A 16139-nucleotide genomic window follows, 5' to 3' on the forward strand; every position below is an offset into this window, starting at 1 on the left:
GCATGGTGCTGCATGGGCGCTGCTGCTCTGCTGCGTGGTACTGTACGGGTGCTGTGCCCAGCACTACTTGCTGGAGATGGCCAGGGGATCCTTCAGCCAGGCAAGGGCCTCGGAGGCATTTTCTTGTAAAGTTACTACTGAGCCTAAGGAAAACAGCCACCAGACAGCATTAACAAATTCCAATGCAATAAATAGAGGATTAGTGCTGGGATCTCAAAGTGCATTCGACATCCGATCTGTCCACACCACACCTACTCAATCTGCAGTTCAAGCCCTTGGAGAGCTTCACTAAATGCTCTCATCAGCTTGTGCATTATCACAGAATCATTTATGTTGGAAAAGAGCTTTAAGATCATCACATGCAACTGTTAACCCAGCACTGCCAAGGCCATCACTAACCCCTGTCCCCGAGTGCTGCATCTACATGTCTTTTAAATACTCCCATGGATGGTGACCCCACCACTTTCCCTGGGCAGCCTGTGCCATGCTGGGCAATGCTTTCAGTGAAGACATTTTTCCTAATATTCAATCTGCAGCTCCCCTGGCGCAACTTGAGGCTGTTTCCTCTTCTGCTTTAAGTTTTAAGCAGCTGCCTGGTTTGGCACCTAGGCTAAGTAAACTTTGGGTTGGGTTTTCTTTTTTTCCTCCTTTTTCTCTTTTCTTTGGTTACTAAGCAAAAGCAAGTCTCATCTGTACACTAGGAAGAGCTTTTGCCACATTTAAAGCAAGTACAGGGACTCCAAGCTCAAACTGCTCTAATAATTTATTCTGGTCTTGAAATCCCTAGGGTTATTTCACAGAAAATGTATTTTAAGATGTTTGGCTCAAAAATGACAAGATAACAGACGATACATATTCATTTTCTCCCCCAAGATGGTGATGAGATGTAACAAAATAAAGCAGTAGTCTCAGCAGATCTTCCCTCCCCCAGATGGAGAAGAGTTGTGGTTTTATCTCAATGATACCACCAGAATTGTGCTGCCATTTATCTTGAGGGTGTACTTATGAAAGGGATTGTTTGCAGCTGGAGCTACAAGGCATGAAACAAACTGATAATGGAACTTTCTTTTGAAGCTTATTCTTTTTCAGTGGCATTTTTCTTTTTTTTTTCCTTTATGAGCTTCATGACAGCCAAACAGTAATTTCCTTTCTGTATTTTAGCACAAACAACAGATTAGTGTCACATTGTTTGCTGTGAGGTTTTGCTTGCTGCTTGCATGAGTACTTGTTGGCATTTGGTGTGTTCCAAATAAATAATGTGGTCCTTCATAAAGATAAAAAACAGAAACATCTTCCTGGCATACAAGAAGGCACTGCTAGCACGCATCTTGAATATGGTATAAAACCACAGAGGCAGAGGTGAATAATGTAATTTGAAGTTGGAATCACAAAACACATGAGCCAGGACTTTATCTTCTATAAAAGACATAACACAGCCTTTGGCACTGCAAACATCATAATCTACTGCAGTCTCATACCCAAGAAAAATGTAATTTAGATTAACAACATAAATCACAAATAGTAAATTATTTATGTTTAGAGTAGATAGAAGACAGAACGTAACCTCATAGAAAAAATGTCTTTAATTTTTGCCCTTCTTAACACCATAACAATTATTTTTTCATATTCTTAGTAATATTATCACTGCTAGAAAACACAAGGAAACATGTTGCATGGTGGTTCCCCTCCTGTTTCTCTTGCATATTTCTTAGAGGCAAAGCTTTCTATCCCTCTCCTTACCCATCATTTCACAATCAACCTTTACAATCATCTCTTCTATTTCTTCCAGTGCCTCCAAAGCAAATGCATCTTACATGATTTTTGTTTTCCATAGCTTGCTTGGCATTCTTTGTTAGGCTTTGCACCCTCATTGTGAACTGATATTGCTCCTCTAAACCATCTTTTTCAATATCTATTGCCAGAGGGTTTCCTGGACCACCGCCAACACCCTAATGCTGTTCCCAGCCCACCGGCGGCATGGCCAGCCCAGCCCTACCCGTGATGGCAGCATCTGCAAACGCCATCTAACATGAGCTCCAATGTAATTAAACAAACTGCCAAACCGAACGAGTGTTGGCTTGAAACCTCACATTTTAGATGAAATGCTGAAAACATCGCATTTTACCATTAAGTCAGAAGGATGATACATCATTTGACGTGGTTTTACGAGACCACTGCCAATACAAAAGCGCTGCGAAGTCCATGAAATGAGCCCCTGACCGTTAAGAGTCGTGAACGCTACTCACCGCTCATTAGAAGGCTCTGGCTTTGGTAGCCCAGAAGACAGCAGGAAGAGGGGAAACAGAGTACAGACTGGCAGAGCAAAAGAAGATTAATGTGAGCACAGGGGAAAGGGCAGGGATAGGCAGCCCAGGGGTGGAAAAAGCCAGGAGAGAAGGTGGAAAGGACTCCTTTCATCAATGGCTTGAATCAAAGTTGCAGTCTCCATACCTAGAGCTTATTTGAGTAAAAATTATGGCAGGACAGCACTAATGTAGAAGCACAGTCATAGAGGTAACACCATTAAGAGTGCATAAATATTAGAAAAACTCTCCCTGCCAGTCATATACTTAGTTTTGGCAAGGAAACTCGGCTTTTAGAGGCTCAGAGCCTTTCCTCTGTGCATTAGTGCTCAGTGGTTGTTAGCACTCGAAAGTAATACTTCCAATGCTATATCAAGTCATTCAAGTGACAGGAAATTTGAGCAGTTGATTTGGGAAATGGATATTTCATTAGAGGCACAACTCATGATAAATGAAAGTTTTCCTACCACCGTCATCGGGAATACCGATGAGCTCTAAATCAAACTGCCTGAGAAGGGCGGCAGGGCGCTGGCGTGGGGACGGCCAGAGGCTGCAGCGGGCAGCTCGGCTCTGTGCAGCCTGTGCACGCGTCCCCCTACAGAGGCCACCAGGCTGACTGCGGCTGTCCCCAGGGCACCCTGCGGACAAGCCGGGACTCAAAAGCTGCCGTAGCATGACTTTAGCTGGCCCTGGTTGGCAGCTTCCATCGCTGCGAGCAACGCGGCAAGAGGCACAGGCACAGAGACGACTCCCAAGCACCAACTCAGAGCAGAAGTTACTGGGTGGGATTGGAACGGTCTTACAGACAGAGCAAAACCAACGGGATTTTGGAGAAGTTTGTGTCTGTCTGCTATGGCTGCCCAAGAAACTATTCAATGATCAAAGAGGCCCTTTCTGAAATCCATCTGATCCTAAAGGACCAACAACGTACGCTTTCCCTGAACACTGCAAATTCCTCTTCTACAAAGAGACGCCTCAGACATTCAACTTCAATGGCGTTACTCACCGCAACACAGGCAGCAGAACCATGAGAGCCCTGTGAAGACACGTGACGGACACTGCCAGCAACCCCATCCCACAGCACATTCGTACATTCCACGCTTTGAATACGCAGTGCCCTCTGGAGACAGTTCTAGAGGAAACAAGGATTCAAGCGCCTTTCTAGGTGCTTCATGGATAAAAAAATGCCCTGCAAGTTGTGACTGAAGTTTGTAAATTACTGGCTAATGCCCGAGTAATGATTAAGCTCAAAATGTTGATATGCATCAGCACAACCCTTAAGCAATCGGAGCATCTCCAGAGTTACCCTTGCTTTTGTCAACATTTTCAGAGAGATGCGCTCCTCGCCAAAATGCCAGCGACAAATACGTCGCTGCAGTCCCCAGGGAAGACGAACCCGCCCGCAGACTGGCAAGGACAGGGTGCTGCGCTGGGGCAGCTTGGCTGCCTGCCCTGAGCCTCATGCAGCACCGCTCTCACACCCAGGGTGGGTTCTGTAAGGTGTCCCACCTGCAAAAGTGGACAAACCCATCACTTTTTGGCACACACGCTTCCTGAGCTTGTCTGCCCTATGCAGCCCGCCTGCAGTACTTCAGCCGGGTTTAGCCCAGCGTCTGCAGTTTGCTCAAAGCAAACCCCTTTGCTACAGTGAGCAATTAAGATTAAGAAAACTGATTGATCTTCAGATAGAACTCTTAATATCTTCTAAGATACAGATTACTGAGTTTTGATCAATAGCCACGATATAACTGAAAATGTGTTTCCGCAGTTGAACAGGCTGTGTTCCTAATACCCAAGATACGTTGGTGGGTTTGATTGATATGGAATAAAAGTAAAGCAAATGAAGCACCATCTGTATGCATTTGTTTGATGTATGTGGTTTTAAGTTCCAAATCAACTCCCTAAAAATAGTTCGGGGGTTTCTTTGCACAGCAATACAAGGTATATATGTGATGATGTGAATTTGAAGCAAAACCCTGTTCTTAATGACCACCACAAAAAATTATTTACAACTTCCACAAACCTCACGTTTCAAAAACGAAGTACTAAAAAAATTCTTTTGAAGCAGGTAAAAAGTAATTAAAAATGAATACTTGTTTTTTTCTGCATTAACATTAAGAGCTGAGGTACACTTTTTTGAAAATTGAAATAAAAATCAAGATCAGGGATCAAAAAGCTCCATTCACACCTTTGCAGCCTAGAGGATCGTTTCAGCCATGGCCGTGGCTCCAGCAGATGCAGGTCCCACAGTCTAACACCTCAACAGCAGCAGGTTGTGGGAATTTGTGGGGTTGTTTCTGCAGCTACTATTAAATGAGAATCCAGACACGTAGACACCTCCCTCCTAGTGTATTTTTCTATTTTACAGAGGAAGGGAAGGAAAACCTTGACGATTTGGTAATTCAGAGCCTTCCCCAAGCTCTCATGGCATTGCTCAGAGCCCTTCCAGCATCCTCGGTGTTAAGCTACCGGCTCTCCTTGGCTGTTCCCTCCGAGCTGGGGGGCAGAGACCAGCCCTGCCACATTTCCCCCCACCTCCCCCCAGCCAGCAGAGCGGAGCTGCAGACCTGGTAGCCAGGGTGCACAGAGGGCAGCCTTCGCTGAGCACCTTCAGGCTCTGCGCCGGCAGGTACCGGCTGCCGGAATCCCGTGCCTTGCTCCTTTCGGGGACACCCCTGCAAATGCAGGTTCTCGAGATGTCACAGTTTTCAGTCTCACGTTCTGTGTCCATACTGCCTTCTGCTCAGGCCCAGGAACATCCCTGCTTGGCACAGCAAAGCAGTTGAGAAATGGATGCAGAGCGCAAGCACCCAGCTGGCCATGTCCGCTCCTCTGCGGAGCACGGGAAAAATTGCACAGCATTGCTGTGCCTCCCGCTTTAAAGAAGCAAAAAAGTCTATATAATCCTTTGATTTTTCCCCCAAAAGCCTGTCATTAGGGTTTATAAAGTGAGTGTTATTTCAGCTTTCACTCTGAAAATTTCCTTTAACAGGTCACTATTATTATTCTCCATTTGCCAGGCTGAGACACCGGGGGTAGGGAGCAAGTCTTGCCCCCCCTCCAGCCTGTTGCACCCTGCACAGAAGAGAACTGCTCCAGAGGAGTCTAGAAACCACATGGGGCTGAGGCCGAGAGTTTGAACTAATACTTTCTACCTGTAAAGCTGCAAAATAGAATAAAAAAAAAAACACCAAGTGTATTCCTGTTTCTCCAGGAAAGCAGCTACACCGTCCAGGCAGTGGATGCAGCGCTTGCAATAAAGGCGTTGCCATGGCAACTTGCCAAGACCCTCTTAAAAATTCTCCAGAAAACAGTCACAAAAATCTAAACGTATGTGAGAGAAGTCCCTAAGCATGTCTAAATTAAGTAGCAATCAAATGAGTTCCTCTTTTCTCCTCCTGGGAAATGCTGCCTTACCAGCCTTTTCTTTGCTGCTGCTGCTGCTTAGTTTTAATTATACACTGTGCCTTTCTCTTCTCCGTTGATTTCCTACATGACAAGGGAAGTACATGCTACACCCATCAACCTGCTTACCTGCTCCCCGCAGCTGGGTACACAGCCCCTGGAAGTTGACTTAGGTACTCTTTTTCTTTTTTTTGGTAAGGTCTGCTAATTACCTGGAAAGCCAACATCTTATTTTCAAGTATGGCAGATGCTTATGCCTATATTATTTTTAAAATATGTTGGCTTCTCTAATGGAAGTCAACCTGGGAGACCTTTATTCAAATGCTGCTGCTATGCACAGACCAAGCGACCCGCTGTGCGCAGTATTAAATCTGCCTGGCACTTACAGAAAGCCCGGCTCAGGCTGCATATGCATCTCCCAGCCAAAGTTCAATTCTGCAATGTGTAGCACATGTAAAGTTCAAGGATAACGGAAAGTTTATCTTGCCTGTAGGACTGTTCATCAGAAGAAAAGGTAGCTTGTGTGATTATACTGTGATGAGATATGGATTTTTTTTTTTATTATGATTCCCAATGTTATTTCAGTATGGCACAAAACAACGACACCCCTGCAAAGCGATTTGCTGGCTACAGGCCAAGTGCCCTAATAACATCAAATGCCCTGTCCCCATGCTCAGAGCCTGTCATGTGTGAGAATTACGATAAGATACAGAATCAAAAGTTGGTTTATGCTAAGAGACACGGTGGGTCGCATCCAGCAGTCTGCAGTTTAGTTATGTATTAACATTGACCACCGTTACCTTCTGCTAAGCGCCCTCAGCTCGCTTGCCAGTCTATCTTAAACACATCACATCCACTCAAACGGGACAGGCATCAGCTCAGCCCCGTCTGACTTACCCACACCCAGGGCTCCCAGGTGGCTCTGCAGACAGTGACGCTGGTGGCAGGGTCCTGGGGGGCAGTGGAGGGTCCCCAGCCCGGCAGGACGGGCAGACGGCACCCAGCTCCATGCAGCCAACCGGCACGGCTGGATGCAAGCGCCCGTAGCTCCTGACACCCGCACCAGCTGCAACCCGCTTTGTTATAAACCCAGCACTGCTGGGACAAACGCCACCCGCAGCTACGAATAACCCACAGCTCCGCATCAGCAACCCCTTCCCGCTCTCCAGAGCTCGGTGGGGTTCAGCCCTGGAGCCAGGGGGGCTCCTGCAGATGCTGGTGCCTGCTCCGGGCAGCATCCTGCCTCCTCCCCTTCTCTGCCAGCCCTTCACCCACCTCTTCAGCCCAGCAAACCTGGTGCCTTCCCACAGCAGGGTTTTTCTATGAAACACAGATAGAAATCATTGTGTTGATGACAGTATTATTCATACAAGGGTCACCCTGGGTTGTATTTCTGAGGCTTGATTCATTAGTCTTCCTCTTTGATCAAAACAGACTCACTACACAGAGCTTATCTTTTCTGATATAAAAATATTTTATAGCTATAAATTATAGACAAAAAATTGACCACAAAGTGGAAAATTATTATTGGGGATAAAAATAATCTGATTAATTGCTTTCTGATCACTGTATACAAAGATTGGAGTATGAGAATTGCATTTCATTGAGCTTATTCCTTCCATATTCCCACATAAAAGTTGGGTTTATCTTTTAATTGATCTACAGTGCATTTACATATAAATCTAGAAATTTGAGTTTGGGAAGATTGCTTTCAATGAGCAACGGAGGAGATATATACACTCTGCAGCAAGTTAGGAAAGAGGGAAGTCGTAAAATTACTTTTAAGGTACAACTTAGAGAAAAACGACCAGGCTACAGCGCTCGCACTGCCCTGCTCCGTGCAGGCTGCAGCAGCCCTCACCTCGCCTCCCCTCCTGCTCTGCTGCCACTGCTCGCAGCTCTGCACGGGGGCACGCTGCCCCTCATCCTCCAATTAACCAGGCTTTTGCTCTAATTTCTGTTAATGCTTTACCATTCTAGGAGGTATCAAATTATTAGTTAAGAAATATTTACCGGTGAAAGATAATACAGCTTTGTGCTGCCACCTCGGTGTGCATGCTCTGTATGAATTGCTGCTGAAATGAAATAAAATAAAGCAAAAAGGGGATATGAAACAGCTGCTGAGGCGTATAAAGATATTTCACGGCAAGATACAATACACTTTTATGGCCCAAAGTACAATAAAATTATGATTCATTACTGGTTAGTTAAGTCTGGGGAGCACATAGAGGTAATTTTCAAACGGTACAAGTTACATATCGAATGTAATTGGATTAGGGGAAGACAGCACATCACACTGCATGTTATAGGAGCAGGGGGTGTGAGTGATTTTGCCCAAGAAATGACTAAAAGCTATGAAAACCTCAGGATTTGTTCAACCGCTCTGGGTTGGGAGGGGCTGTGGGACAGCAGGGCATCCCTCCCAGCATCCCTCCATCCCTCTCAGCATCCCCAGGGACTCAGAGCATCATCCCTGTGTCTCCCCCCAGGCTGCAGCAGAGTTGCTGGGGGCAGCAACACCAGCACTGATTCTGAAAAATGCATTTAAAGACAGGGAAGAACGTGGAAGAGGGCTGCTCTTTTTATTTGAAGAGCTGCCTTTGAAGCAATCAAATGCACTTTCAAACTCGGAGGGCTCTGTGTTCCCGAGGATTAGCCCCGACCCCGGCACTCGCTCCTACAGTTAGTGTTTTCTGTCAAAAGACTCCATAGCTGAACCACACACAGCAAAGCTTTTGAGGCCACTATTTTATTTAGCAGGGGTTATTTGTTTCACTATTTTCTTTTCAAAGATGCTCAATGAACCAACACCCATGCACACTTTCATTTAGCACATTTAACTATTTATCATAATATTAAAATACTTGAATTCCTTTGCAGGAGCTTGTTTGAAACCCAGTGGCTCCAACCCCCCAGGTTTTTCTCACCCCACATCCCGGTCTCCATCCTGGGGCCGGTACCCATCCCGCAGGCACCCTTTGCTGAGCGCTGCATTGCACAGGGCCGGAGAGGCACAGCCGTGGGCTCGGCCATCACACCCCTGGGCTCTCAAGAAGCTGTTTGGGTGCAGGAGCAGGAGCCTCCCCTGGGACGGGCAACCCTGCCTGTCCCCTCCATCATGGCCATGGCCAATGCAAGTGTTTTCCTCAGGGAAGGCCACCTGCTCCATCAGGTGCTGGGCACCCCCAGGGACAGGTAACAGACCCCCTGGACCAGCTCAGGGCCACCCATCCCCTGCTTCATGCTTTGGGAAGACATTAAAGGCTTGTTCAGTTGAATCCATTTCCCACCTATGCACTGAGTGAAGTTATCTAAATTACTGGGTAGCGTTGCAAGAATGTTTTATTCATAACTTGTTTAATGCCTGGCACTTGCTTTTCTTTTGGTACTTATTTAATACACATTTAATTTAACTTATTTGAAAGCGCTAACATATTTTCTAATTACCTGAAGTACTTAAACTGTTTCCATGCTGTTAATACTTTTTTTTCCTCACTATTGAGGGCTGAGATGCCAACAAAGTAACCTGTTTATAGGGGCCAGGCATCCCTCCCACCTTCACAGTGAGCAAGGAGCTCTGCCACCAGCCAACCCCAGTGCGTGCAGCTGCAGGTGCTGGGGCACACGGGGACACCCGTCTCTCTGCCCCAGCACACATGGGCTGCAGATGCACACAGCCACCCAGCCACCAGCCATGCGAAGGAAGGGGAAGGACCAGGCACCTCATGCCAGCAGCTTCACTAGCTCCTGTATTTATTATGCCTTATGTTGCATTTTATGGAAGGACACTAAATTTATTCACTACTGCTGCTGTTTTTAATAACTTCACAATTCCTGTGGCAGTTTCATTTCTTCAGACATTCACGGGCACCGTTTTTGCTGGGGTTTAAGAATTTAATGTGATATTAAGACACTAAAGGTTTTCTTCAGAACTAATGAGAGAAGAACACGATACGGCACATGCTGGCCCGCTGAGGCACCGCATGACCCCAGCATGTTGTATTGGCTGCAAATGCGATGGTGGCTGACCCCGGGAAGGAGTCATGCATGGAGCATCAGTAACCCAGGCTGTTAGCGGGCGGGCACGGAGAGGCAGGCGAAGCACTTCGGCTGCAGAACTGCATCGCTGCACTGAAAGCACTAGCCCCCCGCAAGCACTCACCTGCGGGTGGGGGCTGCTGCGCTCCCCATCTCTTGCCCCATTCCAGGTAACGGGAGCACAGTGATCCAGCATGGTACACCCATGGGCAACTACAGAACTGAGATGGGCAGACCCAATCTAATCTGCCAGGCAGGCACATCGCTTGGCTTATTCTTCACTGGAAAACAAACAAAAACAAACAAACAAACAAAAAAAAAAAAAAAAGGAAGAGGAGTGCATTAGCAACTCACAGGGAGCTGAGCTGTTCGCCTTCTTAACAAATTCTTTGCACATCCAAGCACAAAGTTACACACTGGTACAGATGCCCTTCTTACTTGCTGCTGTTTACAGCGTCAGCAGTATATTACTCCAATTTTATTTTGGTGTAACTTTATTAAGGAGAATTACATGAGATAAAAATGGAGTCATCCAATAATAAATCTGGGCTTGCCTCTTTGTTTAACACACATCTTTTAAGTGTATGTCCAGATCTGCTCATGCATTTATTTTCTGTCCTTGCTTCAAAGTACTCTCATTGCTGTACTGTAGGAAAGAGTTATTTTCCGTAGATACATTTTATAAAAAAAAAAAAAAATCTAAACCAAAACAAAACTAAAATTTATTCCTGGAGTAAAGATACCCAGTAAGAAAATAATCACCTGTTATCAAACCAGAAAGCATCTTGTGGAAAAGTATATTCAGGGTGTTGGGAAATCTGACTCATTCTCAAACATCCCCCCCTCCTTGCAAATCACTGTCAAAATAGTTGTAACACTATTGTTATGGCAATATTCACCAGATAGTGTTTTTAAGTTTTCTCCCTTAGCTACTAAGTACACGTTCAGTCTCTCGGAGACAATCTCTGCGCTTGGTGGGTGAGGATGCTGGAGGGAGGGAGGACGCGATCTGCAGCCCCTCCCCGGGCAGAGCCGGCCCTCGGACAGCTTCCACCTGTCACCAAGAGGACACGAGTCACGCAGGTGATGGCATATCAATATAAAACACGGACAAGGAAGAAAAAGCAGCTTTGAGTCCTGGTAAGAAGGGTAACGTGTTTATGCAAAATTACTGTTTCCTGAAACACACGGAATTAGTATGTCAAGGCGTTAATAAAAGCTGCCTAAATAAAAGGAGAACTGAGTCACCTCTCGCTTTCTCCTTGCATCACCCCCCAGCTGGGTACATGTACTCTGGCTAGTTTTTCTCAAAGGCAGAGACAAACCAAGAGACAATTTTCTTCACACTAATTTGCCACACTTCAAAGCAATTATTATATTACAGAAGCCACCCTAAACCAGCAGCTCTTTCCATTCAGGCTGGAGCCAATGCATAGAGACAGATCAATCTAGCCACCCAAAAAAAAAAAAATAAAAGGTGATACATGAAAAAATTTTCAAGGGCAGATCATCTAATTTTCTAATAAATCTGCTTGCTGGCCATTTGTGTTACATGAGCTACAGAACTTGACCCTGTTCTCTCTGTTTCAGCCACTAACTTGAAGCTGGGCAAAACAGATGTTCCAGAAGAGCACACAACCTTCATTAAGAAACACAGACATTCACACTTTTTGCTTGGTATTCTGTTCCAATCACAAGCCTCCGCCCTGCTCAGCCCTCACACTCCCCTGGTTCAGCCCCCCCTTTGGGTTCTTGCCGTGCCTGCACACGCTGCATGCAAGAGCTCTTCCTGCAGCATCTGTTCCTTCCATGAAACACCTTCGAAGCACATTTCCATTGCTCGTGCCTCGATGACTTTGCAATTAAAGCGAGGAAGGATCTTCACCGCTTTTGGATAAACCTATCTAACACCTCTGGTGCACGCTCAGCACTCCTCACAGGCTCAGGCGTGCCCGTGCAGGCTCTGCACGCCCCTCGGACAGATCCTGCCCAGGCTGTCTATGAGTTTGTGCACATGCCTGCGCCTGCCCCGCCAGGCACTGAGGACACTGACACCCCTCAGTGGGCTGCAGCGGGGGCTGTGCTTTGCATGGGGCCAGTCTGCAGTGAAAATGACACTGGATGGCAAGGCAGAGCCATGAGACACTCATGGACCTGGATCACAAACAGTTCAAACAGATTGTCGTAGCGTGAAATTCGATAGGAACGCTGATTAGAGACGATGGGACATCACTTATTTTGGAACCAAACAGAATTGGTGTTTGGCTTTACTAGCGATAGACACCACTTGTTGTTTTTTCTGCTGTCATCAATTTCTTTGCCATTATTTACTGGTTGGAAATACTGAGATTTCACCTCCATGTACACATCTTCATTGAAAACCTTCCCTTGCTGTTCTGTCTGAATCCAGCCAACCCTACTGTAACGGTCCTAACGAGTCATACCAATAACCATGATGATTACGTGACTGAATTCTACATCTTCTCTCAAAGGTTAAAACAAGAGTAAGTTAGGTTGCGGACCACTTGGCTGAAACATAGGTTTGCATACTACAAGATAAAAAACCACCTGTTTCAGCTTCTGCTTCCCAGATAATAGTGTTCCCCTGCTCCCATTTTAATGTGTTGTTGTGGTTCTGTTTGTTTTCCCATAAAACTTATTGCCTGAAAAACCAAAGATGACAATATTGAACTAGAAAGAAGAGTCTCACAAGAAAAATGGGAGGTTTCATCAGTGCCAAAGAGGCACAAGTGAGTTGCTTAGACCACTTATACAGTAATTAAAGGGGGAAATTTGTTATTTTCCAATAAGATCTGGAAAGTGTACTTTAGCAAATGAAATAAAAATTGAAGCTGCTAACTGTTAGGTGTTTATGGTGAAGGAGGAGATGATGGGAAAGCAGATTCAGGGTGCACAGTTACCCAGGTCACCTTGAATGTGCCTTGCCATCTTCTTGTCCCTTACACTGGTAACCTGTGGACACTGTTTGGGGCTCAAATGAATCATAGAATCATTTATGTTGGAAAAGACCCTCAAGATCATCAAGTCCAACTTCAAGTGAAAGCAAGTGCTGGGCTCAACAGGCAGCTGCCTAGCCTGCAGAGTGTAAGACACCGGCCACGTGCTTCTAACCCCACGTGAAAGGCACGCACGGTTGCTGTTACCAGCGCACCACAAGGCTACAGCTGCTGCTGCCAAGAGATGCTCATTTCATAGCCAGGCGCTCCCAGGCCTGACCCTGCCATCCCTGTGGGGAGATGAGCCGCTCCTCCCTGCCGGCTGCTTTGCAAGGATGAGTCACCCAAGAACCGAGCTGGATCAGCACGCCTCGGGCCTTTCCCAGCACTTGTGTTTCTGAAAACATATAAAACGACCAAAGGGAAAAAAACCAACAACAACAACAACAACAAAATCAAATAAAGCCACCCACCAAAATACAACCCCCAGCCCAAGTCCATGTGGACTGTGAATTCCAGGCCGCGCATCCCGGTTCTAGCCAGGGCCGCATGCACCTGCCCCAGCACGTGGGGAAGGGAAGGCTCTGCCCGGGGCGAGGAAGGCACCCACACCAGTGCAAACGTGTTCCACTCCTCTTCTGATTCTAGTCTCCTCTTCACACCCCCAGCTATGTTTTAGAAGCAAGTCTTTGTCCCACGCATTACAATGTAGCTAAGCATAATTCCAGGTTTCACGGAAAAAACGTAATGAGTTATTTACTCACAGCAGTTTTCTATTATCAATATTGTTACACAAATTACAGGAGAATCATTGTTTTAACAAGGCTCATTTTTGAGGCTGTTTATGGATTAATTTGTACCTGGGATTTTGCTGGCATACTGAGTGATGCCCATACACGACGTAGTAGATCTATCAGATCAAGCACATTCTGTTGTATGCCTTGTGGCAGGGAGTCCTGCTGACACAGTAACATAATTGCATGACCTCAAAAGTAAATAATAAAGTGAAAATGAAGTCTCTCATATTGTCTCCACCTTTCACTTCCAATCGAATCTGAGGAAACCCAGAGAATAACAGCCATTCCTCCAGAAGTTACCAGGTACGACAACAGGTATGGATCCACTGCTATTAAAAAAATCATAAAAAGAGCAAGATAATCCGATCTAAACATTTGACTCTGCTTTGGACTCCTTGCTTCTCATTGAGATTGAATATGGGACACTGCACCCTGTGGTACACACAAACACGGCAGGGAATGCTGAGGGACAAGCTGTCTCCTTTTTGTGGGTTCATGCATCATCATTCAGATGAAAGATTATATACTGAGAAGTTAATTCTGCTGTTAACACAGCCAGGCACCAGCACAGCCTAGTAAAGTCAGCAAGCATTCTCTAGGAATAAGCACAATGTAAATGCCATGACTCAACAAACTGTTACACCCCACACGATCCCCCAGTAATGGGTCACCAAGCAATGGGTCCAGCCTGACCCAGTATCTGCGCCTTCTGCTCGAAACACCAAGAGCTCTTAAGATAATGGTCACCATCACTTATGAACTGCCAGAAAGGGAATTAAAAATAAAAAATAAATAAACAAGGGGCAGTTCAGACACACATTCTCTGGCAGAAGGGGGATTCATAAATGCAGTCCAGTTACATCCAGTCAATTCAAAAACCCAAATAAATTCCTCCCACGTAACTGTGGGGCAGCAATCAATACCGTGCTGCTGGACAAACAGCCTGCTTCAAAACACTGACTGCCTTGATCCTGAGAGTTTGACTGAAACCCAAAGGGACTGAGTATTGCAAAGCTGCAGCATTAGTGCATGCATTCCCTAAAATGAAAGAAATACTTTTCCCCTTGCAAAAATGTCCAGAGCTGGCCTCGGTGGTGACAGGAACTCACACACAGGTCAGTTCTGGGACAACACAGAAGCTGCTCCAGGACCTCGAGCACCCCTTGCTTTGTAGGCTCACCAGCAGGAGCCAGGGTGGCACCACTGACAGGTGATGGCAATGGAGGGAGAAAAGGAATGCCACCCTCGGACGCCAGGAAGGAAGCAAATGATCCTCCAAGGAAAAGGAAAGGTAAGGGCTAATGATCTCCTTATCTAGACTCTATAATTAATTACTCCATGACACAAGGCATGCGCTGTTTTTCACCCCTTCTTCCTGAAATCGCAGTGACAGCTCATGCAGCCGTGCGAATGGTGCCTGTCTTCTGCCCAGCACCGCCGCCAGCGGGAAAAGCCCCATCAAAAGCAGCAAGATTGTAACAGCGTGAATCTGGGCTGCAAAACTAGTAAGGACAGTTGAATTTTTCAGTCTTAAATTAGAAAAAAAGTTCTTCAAACATGCCAGAGCAACAGTTAAAGGTCTGTTTTCTGTTCACATCTGCCTGGAACCTGAACGTCCACCTGATGCCCCTGCAATGGGTTGAAGGGATGCACCATCTCCAGAAACACACGGGATTTCACACACCAATTTCCCCAAGCACTTTCAGAAGTGGCACTGGATGTCCACACGGGAAAGGGCTGAAGTGCACAACAGGAACCCTCCGTTCCTTGTGCAGGCTCACCCTGCACAAATAAAATGTACAGAAAAAGCTTTGGTAAGGACCGAGCGGCCCCCGAGAACCGAGAGGATTGTTTCAATTAGGTGATTGCAAGTTGCATTTTTGCCAGAGAGAAATCTGCAGTCAGAACTGAGTCACCAGCAGATTTTTCATTCTGTAAGACCAATAAATAATAAATAAGTAATTATACAAGTAATCCATTTAATGTTTCCTTCTACCAGCAGGCTGAGAAAGAAAAGAGACACTGCCTTTTGAGCAGTGCCCTGAAAATTAGTCTCTTTTTCTCCAAGACTCCTGAAAATCTGTTGAAATAGCTGAAACTTTTCTTTAATCCACTAAAAAAAAAAAAAATATTACATTTTCTCTGGTAATTGATTTTTAAGATCTATCATTTGGTATCTCTGACATGTGTGGCTAGATCGCAGTCATCACTGCAAGTTCAGTGCCACTGAGCTCATGCCCCCTCCCCCCTGGGAAAAGCCATTTATGAGAAGAAAGGACCTGGCCTGGACATTGCCAACCCTTACTCCTGCTCGATTTTCCTCCTTCCCGCACGGACCAGGTGAAATGCTGCCAGACCCACGGCAGGGCTGAGCTCGCCCCACTCCCACGCCGCAGCTACGGGGGCAACCTGCTCAGGCGAGGTTACAGCCTGGCACCCCGGGTCCCTCATGCCTCCCACAGCCGTGGTCCCTTGGGATGCTCAGGGCAGCGCTCCTCCATTGGTCACCTCGATGGGCATCACACAAAGCGCTTCAGCTGCTGTGCAAGGCACCATCACTTCCTTCACGTGCTCTTGTGCCGCTTACAGACTGATCCAAGACATTACACTGAATGGTGAGACTTCCTCCGAGGTATGGA

General features: G+C 46.2%; 1 long non-coding RNA gene across 30 annotated transcripts in view; it reads right to left on the reverse strand.

Annotated features, from left to right (window-relative positions):
- LOC119147883 overlaps positions 1-16139 on the reverse strand; it is a 206755-nt gene that overhangs the window by 34280 nt on the left and 156336 nt on the right. Inside the window, exon 1 of one of the 30 annotated variants that reach the window (XR_005104206.1) lies at positions 2247-4299. The exons of the other annotated variants lie outside the window; for them this stretch is intronic. This is a non-coding gene — a long non-coding RNA (uncharacterized LOC119147883). Of the gene's footprint in view, positions 1-2246; positions 4300-16139 lie in introns of those variants that run through there. 30 annotated transcript variants of the gene reach the window in all.

The sequence above is a fragment of the Falco rusticolus genome, chromosome 4 (genome assembly GCF_015220075.1).
Source record: "Falco rusticolus isolate bFalRus1 chromosome 4, bFalRus1.pri, whole genome shotgun sequence".
NCBI classification, from domain to species: domain Eukaryota; kingdom Metazoa; phylum Chordata; class Aves; order Falconiformes; family Falconidae; genus Falco; species Falco rusticolus.